Source organism: Acinonyx jubatus, chromosome B4, assembly GCF_027475565.1.
Source record: "Acinonyx jubatus isolate Ajub_Pintada_27869175 chromosome B4, VMU_Ajub_asm_v1.0, whole genome shotgun sequence".
NCBI classification, from domain to species: Eukaryota; Metazoa; Chordata; class Mammalia; order Carnivora; family Felidae; genus Acinonyx; species Acinonyx jubatus.
The window spans coordinates 113,939,284-113,957,791 of NC_069387.1; the positions used below are offsets into that span (position 1 = coordinate 113,939,284).

The 18,508-nt window shown below is 42.7% G+C and overlaps 1 protein-coding gene across 2 annotated transcripts in view; it reads right to left on the bottom strand.

Annotated features, from left to right (window-relative positions):
• The window catches only part of TMCC3 (transmembrane and coiled-coil domain family 3), a 282,827-nt gene that overhangs the window by 230,994 nt on the left and 33,325 nt on the right, over positions 1 to 18,508 (bottom strand). Inside the window, exon 2 of one of the 2 annotated variants that reach the window (XM_053226617.1) lies at positions 12,442 to 12,518. The exons of the other annotated variant lie outside the window; for it this stretch is intronic. The gene's annotated coding sequence lies outside the window, so the exon portion shown is untranslated. The remainder of the gene's footprint in view (positions 1 to 12,441; positions 12,519 to 18,508) is intronic. 2 annotated transcript variants of the gene reach the window in all.

Below are 18,508 nucleotides of genomic sequence, written 5' to 3' on the forward strand. Positions count from 1 at the left end.
GAAACAGAGGAAAATGATGAAAGCCTGTCCCAGACGCTAGTTTCTTTTCCTCTCCTCTAAAAATAGTGACCACTTTGGGTTCAAGGAGAAGTGTATACTGTGGTGTCCCAATTAGACTTCACAGTCCCAAATAATAAAGAAGTATAGTATCTTTAAAATAATGTTTTAAAAGTATCTAAAGTAGGATCAGTATGTTATCACACACAGATTGACTTTTAACATGTGTATGACATCATACACACATTTTTTCAAGTAAAGTTGGGGAACTTGGATTCCTACAGCAATCCTGAAACTGTTTTTACATATCAATAGCCTATAATGCTATATAACTGTAGCAGATTATAGTGTCTGATTTTTCTTTCGTTTTTGTTTTGGTTTTCCAAATTTGAAATCTGTCTTTCACACATCAGGATTCTGTAATGGCAAATGATGGTAACCAAGTAAGCGGTCAAAGTTCAAACACACCATGAAAGAGGCTGGGTCTAAGTCCCAGGTCCACAACTAGACCAGGTCTTACTATCTAGAAGAACTCCGCCGACACACTGGACTTTTCTGACCTTTGGCTTGCTCACCTGTGGAATGGAGGCGTTAGACCCCTAGTACGATTTCCATGAGGATGAATGAAATGTTCCACATCACACACTCAGGCAAGTGCTTGGCAAACAGGAAGCACTCAACACATAACAATTTGTCATCTTCAGACTTCACCTGAAGACTCTGGCTCTCAAAGACCTTGTAGACCCCAAACTGAAGTCCTACTCATTGCAGTAAAATATTCCCTTCTTCAGTTTATGCCTAATGAAAATGCATCCATTTTACAATAAAGATAAACAAATCAAATCACCTTAAGTGCCCTAATAAGATATATGAATGCAGATCTTAAAGATAAAATTCTTGAGGGTTAAGAACTGGCCAATGGGCAAATGAACCAGTTCTTCCCAAATAACAAAGAGGAACTATGACAATATCTTTAAAATAATGCTTTAAAAGTATCCGAATTAGGATCAGTGTGTTGTTTTCATATGCAGAAGGAAGTAGAGAACAGGAAGAAAAGAGGAATCGTAAGAAGAAGGTATTTGCAAATGACGTATCCAATAAGGAGTTAATATCCAAAATATAGAAAGAACTTATGCAACTCAACACCCAAAAAACAAATAACTCAATTAAAAAGTGGGCATAAGACCCAAATAGACATTTCTCCAGAGAAAATATACAGATGGCCAACAGACACATAAAAGAAGCTCAACACCACTCATCATAAGGGAAATGCAAATCAAAACTACAGTGAGGTATTACCTGACACCTGTCAGAACGGCTAAAATCAAAAACACAAGAAATAACGAGGGTTGACAGGATGTGGAGAAAAAGGAGCCTTCCGTGCACTGCTGGTATGAACACAAATTGATGCGTGGTGGAAAACAGTATGGAGGTGCCTCATAAAGTTAAAAACAGAATTACCATACGATCCGATAATTCCACTACTGGGTATTTACCCAAAGAAGATGAAAACATGAATTCAAAAAGATACATGTACCCCTCCGTTTAATGCAGCATTATTTACAATAACCCAGATATGGAAACAGCCCACGTGTCCATCCACAGGTGAATGGATAAAGAAGATATGGCGCACATTTACAATGGAATATTACTTAGTCAGAAAAAAGAATGAGATCTTGCCATTTGTAACACCATGGATGGAGCTAGAGAATATAATGCTTAGTGAAATAAGTCAGAGAAAGAAAAATACCACATGATTTCACTTAGAGTGGAATCCGAGGAACAACAAAGAAAAAAGAGACAAACAGACTCAAATACAGAGAACTGGTAGTTTCCAAAGGGGTGGTAGGTGGGGGTAGGGGTGAAATAAAGGGGATGAAGAAAACACTTATCTTAAAAATTTTTTTTAACCTTTATTTATTTTTGAGACAGAGAGAGACAGAGCATGAATGGGGGAGGGTGAGAGAGAGGGAGACGCAGAATCTGAAACAGGCTCCAGGCTCTGAGCTGCCAGCACAGAGCCCGACGCAGGGCTCGAACTCACGGACTGAGAGATCACGACCTGAGCCGAAGTCAGACGCTTAACCGACCGAGCCACCCAGGCACCCCATGAAAACACTTATCTTGATGAGCACTGAATAATGTATGGAATTGTTAAATCATTATATTGTACGCCTGAACCTAACACAACACTGTGTGTTAATTATACTTCAATTAAAAAAGAAGAAGAGGAAGAAGGAAGAGGAAGAGGAGGAGGAGGAGAACAAGAAAAGACACTATGTAGAAAAAGTGTGAATTTGAAAGGATTACTTCAGCATTCAGGCCAGTGTCAACCTTATTCCCTTTTTAAGTAGGGTTATCATAGAGATAAATCAGGAGGAAGCTATATATTCCACAATACCAATTTACTAATTTGTACACCCGAAACTAACGTAACATTGTGTGTCAACTACACTCAAAACAAAACAAAAAAACCCACAAACTACAATAAATAGCACCCACGTAGCTTGCATCTACCATGTGCCATGCACTGTTCCAAGTGCTTCATGTGTCCTGTCCCATTTCACATCCTCACAACATCCTCTGAGTGGGTAGGAAACTAGGGCACAGACAGCAACATGCACAATGTCCAACAGCTGGCAAGTGGCAGAGTCAGGACTCCAACCCAGGCAGTGCAGTTCTAGGGCCTGAGCTCAGAGCCACTATGGTACACTATCCCTGATTCATGTTCCCTGATTTCAGAGAGGGACAGGTCTTTTGCTCCTAACCCTATGTGATTCTGAAAGAGGTAAATTTGCCACCTACCCTACTCTTAGCCACAAGTGTAGTCATATGTTGTGACTCAAAGTAACCAGGCAGTCTACCTCTGAGATTTATTCTGCTGAAGCTAGGGGAAAAAAACTATCCTTCTCCTCTCTTGGACTGAGAGCTGCAAGGTTATGACCCCAATGCGGTGAGGTCCCTTGTACCCCACTACATGGAGGCACAAGGAAATGCTTAGAGCATTGGACCAGCCATAGACAGGGGCCAAAATGGAGATGGATAGATAGAAAGAGGGGTGGGGTAGGCTATGTGAGTCCCTGGATCTGGCTGTATCTGAGGCACACTACTTCCTGCTTTTCTAAGTTCTGGTAGGCACAGGGGAATAATAACCAATAAGACACCATCTTTATTCTTGAGGGGCTCACAGTCTAAGGTAGGAGAGCACATATGAAAACAAATAATTACACTACAGCGAGCTAGCTGGTTAATATAATTCCTGCCATGGGGCTTTTGCACTTGCTATTTCCTCTCCTGGAAACAGTATACTCCAAGATCCATAAACTGGTATATGAAGTTCCTAAGGCTGTTATCAAAAAATATCACAAACTGGGTGGCTTCAACAACAGAAATTTATTGTCTCAAATTTCTGAAGGCTCAAAGTCCAAGGTCACAGTGTCTCTTTGAGGGCTATGAGAGAGAATCTGTTCCATCCTGCCCTCCTACCTTCCAGTTGTTTGCTGGCAATCTTTGGAATCCATTGGCTTATAGATCTCTGCCATCATCATCACGTGGCATCATCCCTGTCTACTGTCTGTCTCTAGATTTCTTTTTTAAATTTTTTTAAAGTTTATTTGAGAGACAGCAAACATGAGTGGGGGAGGGGCAGAGAGAGAGAATCAGAAGCAGGCCTCACGCTGTCAACATAGAGCCCAACACAGGGCTCAAACTCACCAACTGTGAGATCATGACCGGAGCCAAAATCAAGAGTCGGACACCTAACCAACTGTGCCACTCAGGCGCCCCAATATCTCCTTCTTAATAAGGGTACCACTCACATTGGATTAGAGGCCTATCCTACTCCAGTATGACCTCATCTTGACTAGTTTCATCTGCCACTACCCTATTCCCAAATAAAGTCACATCCTCAGGTACTGGGGGCTAGAACTTCAACATGATTTTCTTACGGGACATAATAAACCATAACATCTGGCCTCTTCTTACTATTCAAGTCTCAATCGAAGTATTATCTCCACAGACAGGCTGTTCTTGATCTCCAAATTGAAAGTGGCTCTCCCCCAGGAACCAGTCACTCTACCTAACTGCCCTATTTGATTTTCTTCATATACTTAGCACTACCAGAAATTACTTGTTCATTTGGTTTTGGTTTGTCTCTCCACACTAGAATGTAAACCCTATGAAATCAAGGACTTTGTCTTGTCCATTTATCCAGCGCCTAGAGCAGTGCCTAACACATGGGGGTGGTTCAATCAATACCCGTTGAGTAAATGAATACATGTACCAATAAATATCACTTGTCCATTCATAAACATAATGCCAGAGAGTGCACGACTATGAATGAAAATAAAGCAAGGTAAGAGGACAAAGACATGCCACTTTGAATGGGGTGGCAGGGAAGGCTTCAGAGACACAACAATGAAGCAAACCAGAGATAGTTTCAAAGACAGTGAGGATGACTGTGGGTTGACAGCGTGACTGGAGTGAGCTCCAGGCATGACTAAGAGATGAGGAAGAGTGGGGACAGCGAGGAGAGGAGGCGTGCCATAAAGGAAGCCGCGAGTCAAGGTGCCTGCATTTACTACCCTGTCTGGACCTTCAGCTTACAAAGCACTTTGATATTCCTGGCCACATAAAGTGCTCCCTTATTCGTGAAGTTGTCACAAGAGTCCTGAACCCCTCCCTCTCTGTCCCCTGGCATTTTGTTCTTGTTTCTGCTACAGCATTTCCAGCACTTTTGCACAATTGTAAGTTTTCTATCTTACGTGCCTCTTGGCCCCCTCCAGTGAGCTCCTTGAGGGCAGGGACCCCAGAAGTTACTCAGCAGACATGGAAGGAAGAGAACTTTTGGCTGGCACTCCTCCTCCCTGTGGACGCTCCTTCTGCCATACAGACCAAGTTTTTCCCATTTAAAAACAAGGCTTTGGGGAGTGACCTCATGCAAAATGGCACAGCAGGAAGCTCTAAGAGTCATCCCTCCACCAACATGGAAGGAGGTGACTAGAACCAACTACCTGGGAACCCTGGAGCCTGACGGACGCGTATGACAAGTGGGGCACAGGCTGCTGACCTTTTCTAGGCGAGCAGGGTGGGTGAACCAGCCACTGCCGCCACTCCTCAGCCCTGCGCAGCTGTGGGGAGGGAAGGGCAGCCCACAGTGCCAGAACGGCTGGCTGGTGCGGGGTGGACGGTGAGGACCTCGCCTCCTAACAATCTGGGGTTGTGTATTTTGGTTGGAAAGCCTGTGTCGTCACTGCTGCTACCACAGGATATGTGACAGGAGATAAACTGTCATGTTGCTACCCAGAGAGCCAAAATGTTTAGCCATGGGATTTATACATTATTAACTCATTTTTTCCCAACAAATACTGAGTAGCTTTAATGTGCCAAGCACTGGGAATACAGGAATAAACAAAACAGACAAAAATCGGAATTTACATTCTAATAGGGAAAGTGATGGTTCACTGAAGCGTGAGGGAGGGTGGAGGCAGGAAGGGGTGTATCGTTCTTATCTTGAGTCACTCCAGGCCCCTCTGATTTGGGACCATATTATCGTATCACATTTTACTCATGCCAGGTCTCCTGGCCTAAACGTAAAGACCGTGCAAGTTAATTCCTTAGGTCTCTAGTTGCTTCTCACCCCGACACCCAGGCCAGAGACCCAGAAACCAAACGTGACTCACAGTCTCTTGGTCAGGTCCGGAAACAATCACATAATTTCTCCAACAATAAAGATGATATTTTGTTTCTTTGTTTAATTAGAGCTGTGTACCTATATATTTTTTTTCTTAAAAAAAAAAAAATTATCTCCATCTTCCCAGGATGACTTAACTGGATTCCTGCCTGAGGCAGAAGCTAAAACCACTGTTCTCCAAAAGCCAACTTCCTAATGTGAGCCTTGGTTCAGACAAGTCATTCAAGCTCTCTGAGGGTCGGTTTCCTAGTCTGTTAAGTGGGACAGTAAAGCCTCACCTCATAGGGCTGTGTAGATGCTTCGATAAGGCAAGGATGTGAAAATGCTTAGAGCAACACCTGGCACATACGAAGAACTCAATATACATTACTGGAAAAAAAAAAAGAAAGAAAGAAAAAGGAAAAGCTTCCCAACATCCTTTCAGCCCATCATTTTACTGAGAGAGCATCACTATCTGTCAACTCACACAACCCAACAGAAGAATATTTCATTATCACAGCACACTAAGCAGCAAGGCAGATTTGGGGAGTGGGGGTCAGGGGAAGCAGGTTCCAGGTGACAGTGAGGGTCTGGGGTGGCTGCTAGATTTGGCTTCTCCAACAGCCCAGGGCCCTGCTTACCAACTTGAAATGTACCTTTGTGCAGAATCTCCCAGGGAGACTCTTGCCTCCTCCCCTTCTTTCCTCCTGTTTTCCTTTAAAGCTGATTCAACCAAGGGAAGCAAGGCCTCATTTTTCATAAGGGCATTCTCCCCACACCTTGACTTTCTTCTCTTCATGTACATCTGACCCTTTATTAAGGCAATGCTGGTGGCTCCTTTCACAGCATGTGATTCTCTCTCCCTGGTAGTCCCTCTCCCCAGCAGCTAGAAGCCTGAGTTGAGTAGCATGAAGCTATGACCTGAGGCTGACTGCTTTGGGAGGAATCAAGCAAGGGCTGCAGAGCAACTCAAAAGTCATCTGATGGACCCATTATGCTAGGAGAAAGAAGTCAGAAAAAGACCAAGTGTGTTCTCACTTACACGTAGAATCTAAAAAAAGCCAAAGTCATAGGAAAAGAGAGTAGAACGGTGACTGCCAGAGAGTGGGGAATTGGGGAGAGGTTGATCAAAGGGCACACACTTCTAGCTGTAAGATGTGTAAGTTCTGGGGATCTAAGGTACAGCACAGTGACCGTGTCTAACACTAATGGATTATATGCTTGAAAGTTGCTGAGAGTAGATTTTTTTTTTAAGGTTTATTCATTTTTCTGAGTCAGAAAAAGTGTGAGTGGGGGAGGGGCAGAGAGAGAGGGAGATCTAGAATCCGAAGCAGACTCCAGACTCCGAGCTGTCAGCACAGAGCCCGACACTGGGCTCAAACTCATAGGCTGCAAGATCATGACCTGAGCTGAAGTGGGACAGTTAACTGACTGAGCCACCCAGGGGCCCCAAGTAGATTTTTTTAATGTTTATTTATTTTTGAGAGAGAGCACGAGAGGAGGAGTGGCAGAGAGAGAGAGAGAGACAGAGAGAGAGAATCTGAAGCAGGCTCCAGGCTCTGAGATGTCAGCAACAGAGCCAGATGTGGGGTTCAAACTCACAAACTAGGAGATCAAGACCTGAGCTGAAGTCAGATGCTTAACCAACTGAGCCACCCAGGTGCCCTGAGAGTAGATCTTAAATGTTATCACCACACACGCAAAAAAGTAACTGCGTAAGGGGATCAAGGTGCTAACTAACCTTATTTTGGTAGTTATTTTACAATACATACACTTATCAAATCATCACACTGTGTACCTTAAATTTACATGTATATCAATATCTCAATAAAGCTGGGGAGAAAAAAATCATCCAAGACATGTGGCATCTCCCCAGCTTCTTGTCCCACCACAGCCTACAGACCTTTTTGGTTAGACTTTTTTTTTTTTTTTTTAAATAAAATGCAAGGGGCGCCTGGGTGGCTCAGTCGGTTGGGCGGCCGACTTTGGCTCAGGTCATGATCTCGCGGTCCGTGAGTTTGAGCCCCGTGTCGGGCCCTGTGCTGACAGCTCAGAGCCTGGAGCCTGCTTCAGATTCTGTGTCTCCCTCTCTCTGACCCTCCCCCGTTCATGCTCTGTCTCTCTCTGTCTCAAAAATAAATAAACGTGAATAAATAAAATAAAATAAAATAAAATAAATAAAATAAAATAAAATAAAACGCAAGAAACCACCTTCCCTGTCATGGCCTAAGAAATGACAACTGTTAGGAGGATTACACCTCCTCCCCAAGTGATAACATCTCTATGAGAACAGGGTCGGGGGCTCAGTCATTAAACACAGAAACTGGCCCAAGAACAGGCTGTTGAAAAAAACACGTTAAGTAAATTCCATTTTTATAGCATTGGGTGACATCTAAAAATTCCAAATTAGAAGCTATAAAATGTATGACAGGTATCTTCAGAACAAATTAACTGTGGGGTGCCTGGGTGGTTCAGTCAGCTAAGCAGAGGACTCTTGATTTCGGCTCAGGTCATGATTGTACGGTTCATAATTCAAGCCCCGCATCAGGCTCCACAGACAGTGCGGAGCTTGCTTGGGCTTCTCTCCCTCCCTCCCTCTCTCTCTACCCTTCCCCCCTTCACGTGCACATGTGAGTACTCTGCCTCTCCCAAAATAAATAAATAAACTTAAAAAAAAAAAGAATGTATTCATTGCAAAATCAATTATGTGCCACACACCACTTGGGATGAAAATTAGCACAATCTCAAAATTGAAGAAAATGTACTATAAAGTATGCTTTGTTATTTTCATTGGTATGAATACAGACCCAATACTTAATTCTCACCTTCACTACTATAAAGTGCCTACAGTATTTTCCCATTTTAAAGTGAGGAAAATAACAGCTACTTCACTGCATTTTTGTGAAGATTAAATGAGTTACCATATTTATATACTCAGAACAGGGCCTGTCAGATGGTGACTACTTATGAAACGTTAGCTATTATTGTTGCTGTTGTTATCAGGCACTAGCCTGGCTAACACTATTAGACCAAGTTAAATAGAAGTTCATTTACTTAATCTGTTCAAAAAAGCATTAATAGAAGCAAGACACACATATAATCCATGGTCCTGACAACAAAATTTGTCCTCAGAGCTTCAGATGTCTTCTAAAAGCCATGACCAGATCCTCATCACAGAATTGCCTATAAATTGCTTATTTCTTAGAATGTGATTGTACCTTGAAGCAGAAACATAGATTTAGTAGACCCAAAATGTACGCCAGAGAGAAATGAATTAGCAACTTCACTAAAAGGCTCCTTTAAAAAAGGAAAAAAAAAAAAAAAAGACAGCAATTTTTACCTTCTCTTCATGCCAGATGATGTTCCTGATTCCATAAGATTTGGGGCACCTTTATCTGATAAGGGCCCAAGAGTTTATGAGAGCTTCAAACGACCACGCTCTGGGTTAAAAATAATCAGTGAGAAACAAAAACTGAGAAACAAGTGAGAAACGAAAAGCAGAAGTATGCTCAAGACTGCTCCATTTGCACTCTCCCACAGTGGGTGTTTTCCTGTCTATCAGATACCATCCTCCAGCCCAGCAGTTCCCTAATGGGTGACCTGCAGGCCACAAAACCACAGGATGCCGGGCCACATAAGGGTTTTAGGGTCTGGTGAGCTTCTCCTCCTGGAAAGCTACAGTGCCTACGGAAACCACAGACCCCCTTTTCCAAGGAACATTACTAGAATCCAGGTTTTGGAAATGCTGAAACAGCCTGAAATTAATCACTTCATTCCATTGAGGAATGACTGTGGGCTCATTCACCTGGCCCGGCAAAGCCAACACTCACTTAAAAGCAGATGGAGAAGAATGTTAACCCTATCCATACACACGGCCCCTCATTCGTTGCATGATTTCACATTCTGGATCAAGTCAAAAAGAAACTATCCTCAGGATTGATCTGGGAAGGTATAAATTATAGGAATGGTTTATGAGAAGCCATTCTTATAAAAGAAGTGATTTTAGAAGATGTGTAGAATAATGGGGCTCAGTCGGTTAAGCATCCGTCTTCGGCTCAGGTCATGATCTTATGGTTCATGGGTTCAAGCCCCACATCAGGCTCTGTGCTGACAGCTCAGAGACTGGAGCCTGCTTTGGATTCTGTGTCTCCTCTCTCTGCCCCTCTCCCACTCACACTCTGCCACTCTCTCTCAAAAGTAAATAAACATTAAAAATTATTTTTTTAAAAAGATTTGTAGATAAAGGAAGAAGATGTAAGAGCAAACCTGTCAACAAAATGAATTTAATTCTCCTGTTTTTTGTGGGTTTTTTTTGGTTTATTTATTTCAACAGAGCAGGGAAGGGGCAGGGAGGGAGGGAGGGAAAGAGAGGGAGAAAGAGAATCCCAAGCAGGCTCCACACAGTCAGCACAGAGCTCACCAAGGGGCTTGATTTCATGAACTGTGAGATTATAACCTAAGCCGAACCCAAGAGTCAAACACTTAACTGACTGAGCCACCCAGGTGCCCCTCTCCTAATGTTAATTTTTAAGTCAAAGAGAAGACTGCAGGTGCATGGCAACCTGATCAGAATATGTCCAAAGTCATCAGGAAGAAATCTACTGATGTTAGTTTAGTGGGGTGACAAACAGAGAGGAATATTCAGGATTCTTTGTCAAACTTTGTCTGGAAAAAAATTCCAGAATCCGAAATATCTGTTTATATTATAGGTTTCCCTTTTTTTTTCTAGCACCCGATACATCATAGAAAATTAGGGATTTTGGGAAACATCTTGCCACCCCTCAGGCCACAGTGGTATTCATCCAACCATAACTGCCCAAAATGGCTCCACTTCTACCCTTCCTATTGACCAAATGTACGAAGGCACAGCATCAGCAGAGGGGAAGCTGAAATTCCTGAAATAATAAGAACCTAGAATAAAGCCATCTTGGGTTATGTAGTTGTTTCCCAAGATTCAAAACCACTGAGAATCTTAAGCCTGGGTCCCCTAAGTGGGGCAGGAGAAGAGCTGGGAAGGGGCTGCTTAGCTGAGGTTATAGAAAAGCTTTATTCCACAGGCTCTGCAGTTGAACAGAAAGTCACATAAAAGTACCCATTTTGTTCCAGCACTGTCCAACTGAACCTTCAGTGACAATGAAAATGTTCTGTACAAACAGCGTCTAACATGGTAGCCACTAGCCACATGTGGCTATCCAGCACTTGAAATGTAACTAGTTCAACTGAGGAACTAAATTTTTTTATTTTAATTCATTTTAGCTTAAATAATCACATGTAGCCTGTGGCTTCTGTATTTCGTAGTGCAACTAGCTCATACATTTAATATTCCATCAACATGAATTCCACAAAAATGGAGACGGTTGGAGACCAAGAAAGGTTCTCCGGAAGTCCTGGGAAACGGGCTATTTGCCTTATCAAAGAAGTAGGGAAGAATCAAGTCTATTATCTCATGAATCTCTAAGTATACTAGATTTAAGACAAGCATCACTCCCATCTTACTAAATGGGGAAACTGAGATAGAGATTCAACTAATTGATATAAACAGGAACTGCTATTTGTGGAATCTCTACACGTATGCAGGTTTTTACGTGCAATCGTTTACAACCATCTTCCAAGGCAAACATTACTGCCACTCTTCTCCTGGTGTGGTAACTGAAGTTCACTAAGGTTAAATGCTTAGGAAAAGCCACACAGCAAGTGAAGCTGAGATTTGAACTCAGAACTATTTTTAAAGCCCAAACAAAATACAGCAAAAATCAATTCTCCCTTCCAGATTTAGTCAACAAGTATTTTTTGAGCCTCTGTTATATGCACAACAGCATGCTAAGTGCTTGGGAGGGGGGAATACAAAGATGAGGAAAGAAAACCATTGATATCACTGAACCTCATAGTTGTGTGGGCTTGCTATTCTTCTCTAACAAGGGACATGAATTATTCAATTACTCACAGCTAGCTCCTCTTGTATATTACAGCAATCAACTGGTCTGGAATAAAAAATAAGCTAATATTTTTAGCACTTCAAAAACACACAGAACTAAAAGCACATGTGACGAGAGAAAAAAACAGATAAAATAGACTTCATCAGAATTAAAAACTTTGGGGCACCAAAGGACACCAGCAACGAAATGAAAAGATAATCCAGAGAATGGGAGGAAATACCGGCCAATCACGTATCTGACAAGGGACTCGTATCCACACTGTGTTTTTTAAAAAACTCTTACAACATAATAATAAAAAGACAAATAACCTGCACACATGTTTGGGTGTCCAGCTCTTTTTGGTCTAGGAGTGGAATACCAGATCACACAATAACTCTATGTTTGGTATTTTGAGGAAGTGCCAAACTGTTAGCAAAGTGACTGCACCATTCAACAACCACAACAGCAAGGTATGAGGGGCTCAAACTTCCGTGCAACCTCACCAACACTTGCAGTTGCCTGTCTTTTTCATCTTAGCCATTCCTGATGGTAGGAAATAATATCTCAGTATGGTTTCATACGCATTTTCCTAACAACCAGTGATGCTGAACATCACTTCTTGTGTTTACTGACCATTTACTTATCTTCTTTGGAGAAATGCCTGCTTAAATCCCATGCCCCTTTAATCATATTCATTACATAAGTCCTATTCAGTTCAAAGAAACATGATGGAGAGGAAAAACAATTTTTTTCTTCTATTCATCAATACAATTTCTTCAGGTATCTCAAAATGTGAAGCTATAAATGCCCAGATTCTCTTATAATGTGCCAGGTTGAAGGTGGGGACTGTGGGCTCACCTGAGTCTAAAGCCCAGTTCTCCTGCTTCTAGGTGACCTGGAGCAAGTGACTTAATCTGAGCCTCAGTTTCTCATTCCTGCAAAACACAATTCACACACACACCTCAGAGATGTCTAAATGAGCAGGCTATCTAGCACGTGGTGAGTACCCAACAAATGCCAATGTTATTGTTTTATCAACAACATGGCATCATTACTGTTGTTATAACCCCAGTTCCCACAGGAAGCCTGAAAATGTGACTGACACATATGTTTTCCGTGTACATTTAGTGCTTCATTACTGCTCTACTCAATTTAATTCAGACTCCCAATGCCCAAACATAAACAGGGCTCACTGTCACCACCACTTGTTATCCCAGGGACTTAGACTTTGAAATAAGGCCCCCAAATATTTCACTGGATAGAACAAAGGCTGCCCTGTCCCCTGGCAAAAGCAACAGGGGATATTTCCCAAGTCAACAATAGAAAAAAAATTTTGTTTAATTTTTTAAAAATGTTTATTTATTTTTGAGAGAGACAGAGACAGAATGCGAGTGGTTTAGGGGCAGAGAGAGAGGGAGACACAGAATCCGGCAGGCTCCAGGCTCAGAGCTGTCAGCACAGAGCCCGATGCGGGGCTCGAACCCACCAGCTGTGAGATCATGACCTGAGCTGAAGTCGGACACCTAACCGACTGAGCCACCCAGGTGCCCCAGAAAAAAAAAATTGTTTTTAATAGGTATGCTTTTGTTGTTTCTAGGAGAACTGAATGAAGAAGAAAATGTCTGCATCTCCTCAGAGATGGCTGGCAAACAGGGGGAAAGAACACCAGAAAATGAAGCTGCCGGCCAGGGGGAGCTGGCAGAGGAACATGAGTACCACCAGTCTCTGTACCAGAGGATCACCAACACCCACGGAGCAAAGTAAGGGGCTGTGATATAGCTGGAAGCCAACCAAGTTCAGGAACCCCCCCCCCCTTTTTTTTTCTTTAAGTCTACATGAAAAAGGAAGAGAAACTGCACAGGAGTGAACTCTCTCCTCTGTAGGACAAACATCCGGTTCTCCTTTCCCTTTTGCCGAGCAAGGGTGGTGGAACAGGAGCCTGGAGAAGTATCTGCGGTTCCAAGTGGACCACACCTCATTACCAACGTCAGGTAAAGTGCAGCAGTGACCTCGGGCTTGCCCAGGCCACCCCACCAGCCCAGCCACACACACTGCCCGCCGAAGAACCCAAATCTTCCAATAGCTCCTTCTAGCCACACATCTCCAAAAACATCTGGGAAGAGACAGCAACACTGTGCACTAGTGAGGAGCACGTGTGCTTTGGTCTCCACACTTGTTGGTTGGGCACAAGAGCCCCAAATCTCAAAATATCAAAAGGAAGTATGTCATGGGATTTGCCTATCACAAGGACCTCTTTTAGCGCCCACGAAAACCTCACAGTCTCTGTGGGGACTTCTCCTGGGCACTATCTACCTCCTGCTCAGTAAAATAGGGAGAAGTTAAACAACTTCCTCACAGGAATGTCTGCTGGGGCCAAATGTAAGTGCTCCTGAAATCTGAGTGGATAATAATGTTCTTGTCCTTCCGGGTCTGTCCCTGAATGCTGCCTCTGTTTTGCGTTTTTCCACAATAAAGGCATAGAACTTGAGAGCTGAGAAGGCCCACGGGAGCTGAGAAAGCCGAAATAACTTACCACAGGTCACAGAGAATGGAAGGGGCCAAGACAAGACTTAACAATCAGCTTTATCCATAAAAACTGGAAAGTACATTGTTCAGATTATAATCCACTTTCTCCATAAAGAGTATGTCCCTGACCGGGAACTTAAGTGCTCACAAGGCAAATGCCAAGGGAATTAGGAATATGGATTCTGAACCAATAACAAGGTTCAAATTCAGTTCTGTCCCTTACAGAAGTGTGTGGCTTCAAGCAAGTTCCTAAACCTTGCTTTCCTGATCCATCACAAGGGGCTAATAAAGGCACCAACCCTGTAGACTACTCTGAGAATGAATGTACCAATATAATTTCCAGAATAGTGTCTGATGTAAATACTAGATAACTCATCATCATCATCATCATCATCATCATCATCATCCTAAAACAGAGGGGAAATGAGAGTGAAAACATTGGGGATTACATGAGAAAAGACAGAAAGTGTGTGGTCACTAAGTAGGTAGAGCACCATTTAACTTAAAAAATGTAAACATACACCAAAAGTCATCTTAACAGTGACTAGTGGAACAGTGAAACAAGAACAGGTTATAAAACGTTAGGTACAATACGACTCCAATGATGTTAAATAATCATATCTGCACACATACGTATTCTCCAAAAAGAAAGTGAAAACAACAAATGACATGTTAACAACAACTATCTGGGCAGTGGTACATGGATGGCCCTTACTGTCTTCTCTATTTCCAAAGTCTTATGCAGCAGATGTGTATTACTTCGGAGTCAAAACAAATCTATGTTTTAAAGATTATTTTTATTTTTTAATTTTTTTAAAAGTTAATCTGTTTTAGTAATCTGTATATCCCATGTGGGGCTTGAACTCACAACCCTGAGATCAAGAGTCGCACTTTCTACTGACTAAGCCAGCCAGGCACCAGTAAAGATTATTTTTAAAGAAGAAACTTGATAACAAGCCAGGTCTCAAATGGCTGAAGGGCTATTATAAGCAGGAGCAATGGGATAGGTGGAATCCTTACAAGCAGTGTTTGGGAGGGGAGACCAAGAGAGGGGGAGTAGGGGGAAACCTCAAACCACTATGCAAATATGGAAGGTGATGCTGGAAAGTAGCTGGTCGGGAGGGGCAGGAACGAATTTTAAAAAGAAAAGGAGAGTGATGACTTCCTCAGTCCCTCATTTACGTGAGAGAGATTACGAAGACCTAGAAAAAAGGCCAAAAGAGAATCCTGGAGATAGCTTATCAGCAACCCACTTGCTTTCCCTGGCTAAGACAGAACAGTCACCAAAATAAAAAGCAAAGATCAAAATGGCTGGAAAAAGAGGAACCGTGGGTCCCCACTGGGAGCAAGGCTGAGATACACCATCTGTGGTGCTTTGAGCCACTCTCCAAGTCTGAAATCATCGCCTGATCCCAGGAAAGACCAAGAATTTCCTTCTTTTCAGCATCCAGATGGAGGAAAGAGATCTGCCAACCCCAGGCTACTGACAGACGCAAACCAGGGCCCAGAAGGAACTCACCGTGGGGTCTCAGAAGGCTGAGGTAACTGTGGCATCCTTCTCTGGAAATCTTCCTGGCTTGTCTTCAGTCCCCACTTCTAGTGTGGGTTTTCGACTTACCTCTTTTGCAGAGACTCCTTGTAGCTCATATGCAGGGGCAGAAAGATGACAGACAGTAAAGCAGAAGAGACAAAACAGAACACACAGAAGAGATGGCAGAGCAGCAAGAGGACCCTCCCAGCTTCATTTGGTTCAAGGTCCCTCTCTCCTCTGACAAGCCCCCAACGCTGTGGGAATAAGCACCCTTCCCAGTGCCCCCCCCCCCCAGCATGTCTGTATCTTTCCCACCAGTTGTCTTTTTTGAAGAGTAACCTAGGATCATAGCATGTCAAGGTTCATCCAGGTCACCACACAAGTTCCCCTATTTCAGAGATGAGGAAAATGAGGCAGGAAAAAGAGGACGGTGCGTCTCCGCCTATCAAAGTCAGATGAGAATACACACTAGCCCAAGGTCTGTTCAGGGTCTTGCCAAGGTGATAAATCTTTGTACTAACAGAACCAGGGCAAGGAGGGAGCTGTTGGGAACAACTGTTGCTGTTCCGGCACTCACTGCTGCCTGCGAACTGGACTGCACTCCCCACTGTTCACTGGGAAAGCCCCAATCCAATCCACAGGCGCCTCCTGGACAGATGTCAACACATAAAATAATCCAGAAGGCTAAATCAAACTCAGGCGTAATGCACAGGAGTGACTCTGCCCTTCTCATAAGGGGTAATTACAACAGAAATATCTCAATATAGGGGCACTTGGGTGGCTCAGTCAAGTTAAGCGTCTGACTCTTGGGTTTCGGCTAAGGTCACGTTCTTACGGTTTTGTGGGATCGAGCCCCATGTCAGGCTCTGCATTAGAAGTGCGGAGCCTGCTTGGGATTCTCTCTCCCCTCTCTTTCTACCCTCCCCCACTTGAACTATCTCTGTCTCTCTCAAAATAAATTAATTTAAAAAAAAGAAAGAAAGAAACATCTCAATACAAAAAGTGACCCTGCAATAGTGGACTATTAGGACCTATGATGACCTATGGGTGATAATTTATGGATATTTGCATAGTCTAAAAGAATCTTCCCCAAAATATTAATAAATATGAATAAAAATACCAATTACTGTGGTGGTTTTAAGATATGCCCACATATCCTTTGATACTCTTTCCTCCAGGAGGTGGAGCTTAAATTCCCTCCCTCCCCTTGAGTGTGGGCTGGACTCAGTGATTTTTTTTTTTTTAATGTGAGAGAAAGAGAGAGAGAGAAAGAAAAGGTGCATGCACAAGCAAGGGAAAGGAGTTGAGGAGGGAAGGAGAGAGAAAGAGAGGGAGAAAGGGAGGGAGGATGGATGGATCTTAAGCAGGAGCCCAATGCAGGGCTCGACTCAAGGACCCTGGGATCAAGACCTGAGCCGAAATCAAGAGTCGGACACTCAACCCGCTGAGCCGCCCAGGCACCCTCAGTGATTCTCTTCTAGTGAATAGATCACAGAAAGGAAAAACTAGTAAGTTTATAGTAGTGAAACCTGGCAGACCCCATAACCAAGGGATCAAAGTTAATATCATCAGTGGTTAAATCATGCTGACATCATGTACTCCCTGATATGACATGATGACAAGGGCATATCACCCCTACTATACTCTTCCCAAAAATCCATAACCTGTTTAATCACAGACTAGTGAGACCCAAATCAACAGACATTCTACAAAGCACATAACCACTACTCTTCAAAAGTGTCAAGGTCACATAATGCAAGATAAAACTGTCGTAAGTTGGAGGAGTATAAGAAGGGATGATAACTAAGTGCAACATGAACTAGATCCCGCAACAGAATATTAGTAGAAAACCAGGGAAAACTGAATAAAGTCTGTAGTTAATAACTAAAGTTAACAATTTTACCAATATGAATTTCTTACTTTTGAAAAATGTGCCGTGGTTATGTAAAATGTTAATATTAGGGGAAGGCAAGTGAAAGATATACAAAGAATTCTCTAAATTCTATTTCCAACTTTTCTGTGAGATTCTATTACTTCAAAATAAAGTTTTAAAATGAAACAAAACAAAAGTGATGCTCCAGGAAGATGCACATGCTTACACTAAGGCTTCTTCAGGTCCCCACAAAACCCCTAAGTGTGCCCATCGCCCCCAGTTTGAGAAGCATCACAGGATCTTTTGGTTATCAACCACTTACTAATGCTACTGCCATGACAATTGCACATCAAGAAGGAATGGCATGTATGATCCTAATTACTCAGTTGTCTTAAGTAAAGACCTCTTCTTCTAAATTCCATTTATATGAAGAGCAAGAGGGAAACAGAGCGATAAGGCTCTGAATATGGGGAGATTCCAGTCTGCTGTTTCTGGCCCATCACTCCACACTTTGTTTAAGACCTACACAGGAATACACCCAAAGGACAAATTCGGAGTGTGCATCAATATTAATTCATTTAGAGAGAAAACTTTGCTTTCCCCCGTCTCTTTCTAAAAACAGCTTGATTTAAATGCCTACTTCTACCTCAAAAGATAAGCTGTCACTAGACTCTCAACCATCCATGAGTGACAAGATAAAATCTATCCAATAACCTTCAAGGAAAACATTTAAAGGTTCTCATCACCTAAATGTTTGCATTTTACTTCATAGTTCTATTTCTGTGATTTGGAGGTAGAGTTTTTCTGTTTTGTTTTGTTTTCCTTCATTTTTTAAGATGCAGCAACAGATTGCTTTGCAAAAGTGGCTCCAAATGGTGCACCTCTCTTATATCCACGTCCTTTATTCAACATGATTGTATGGCTTCTTCCATCAAGGGCACAGGGGTGGAGAGTGTTACTTCCCTACCCCTTGGAACTGGCTGGCCTTGTAACTT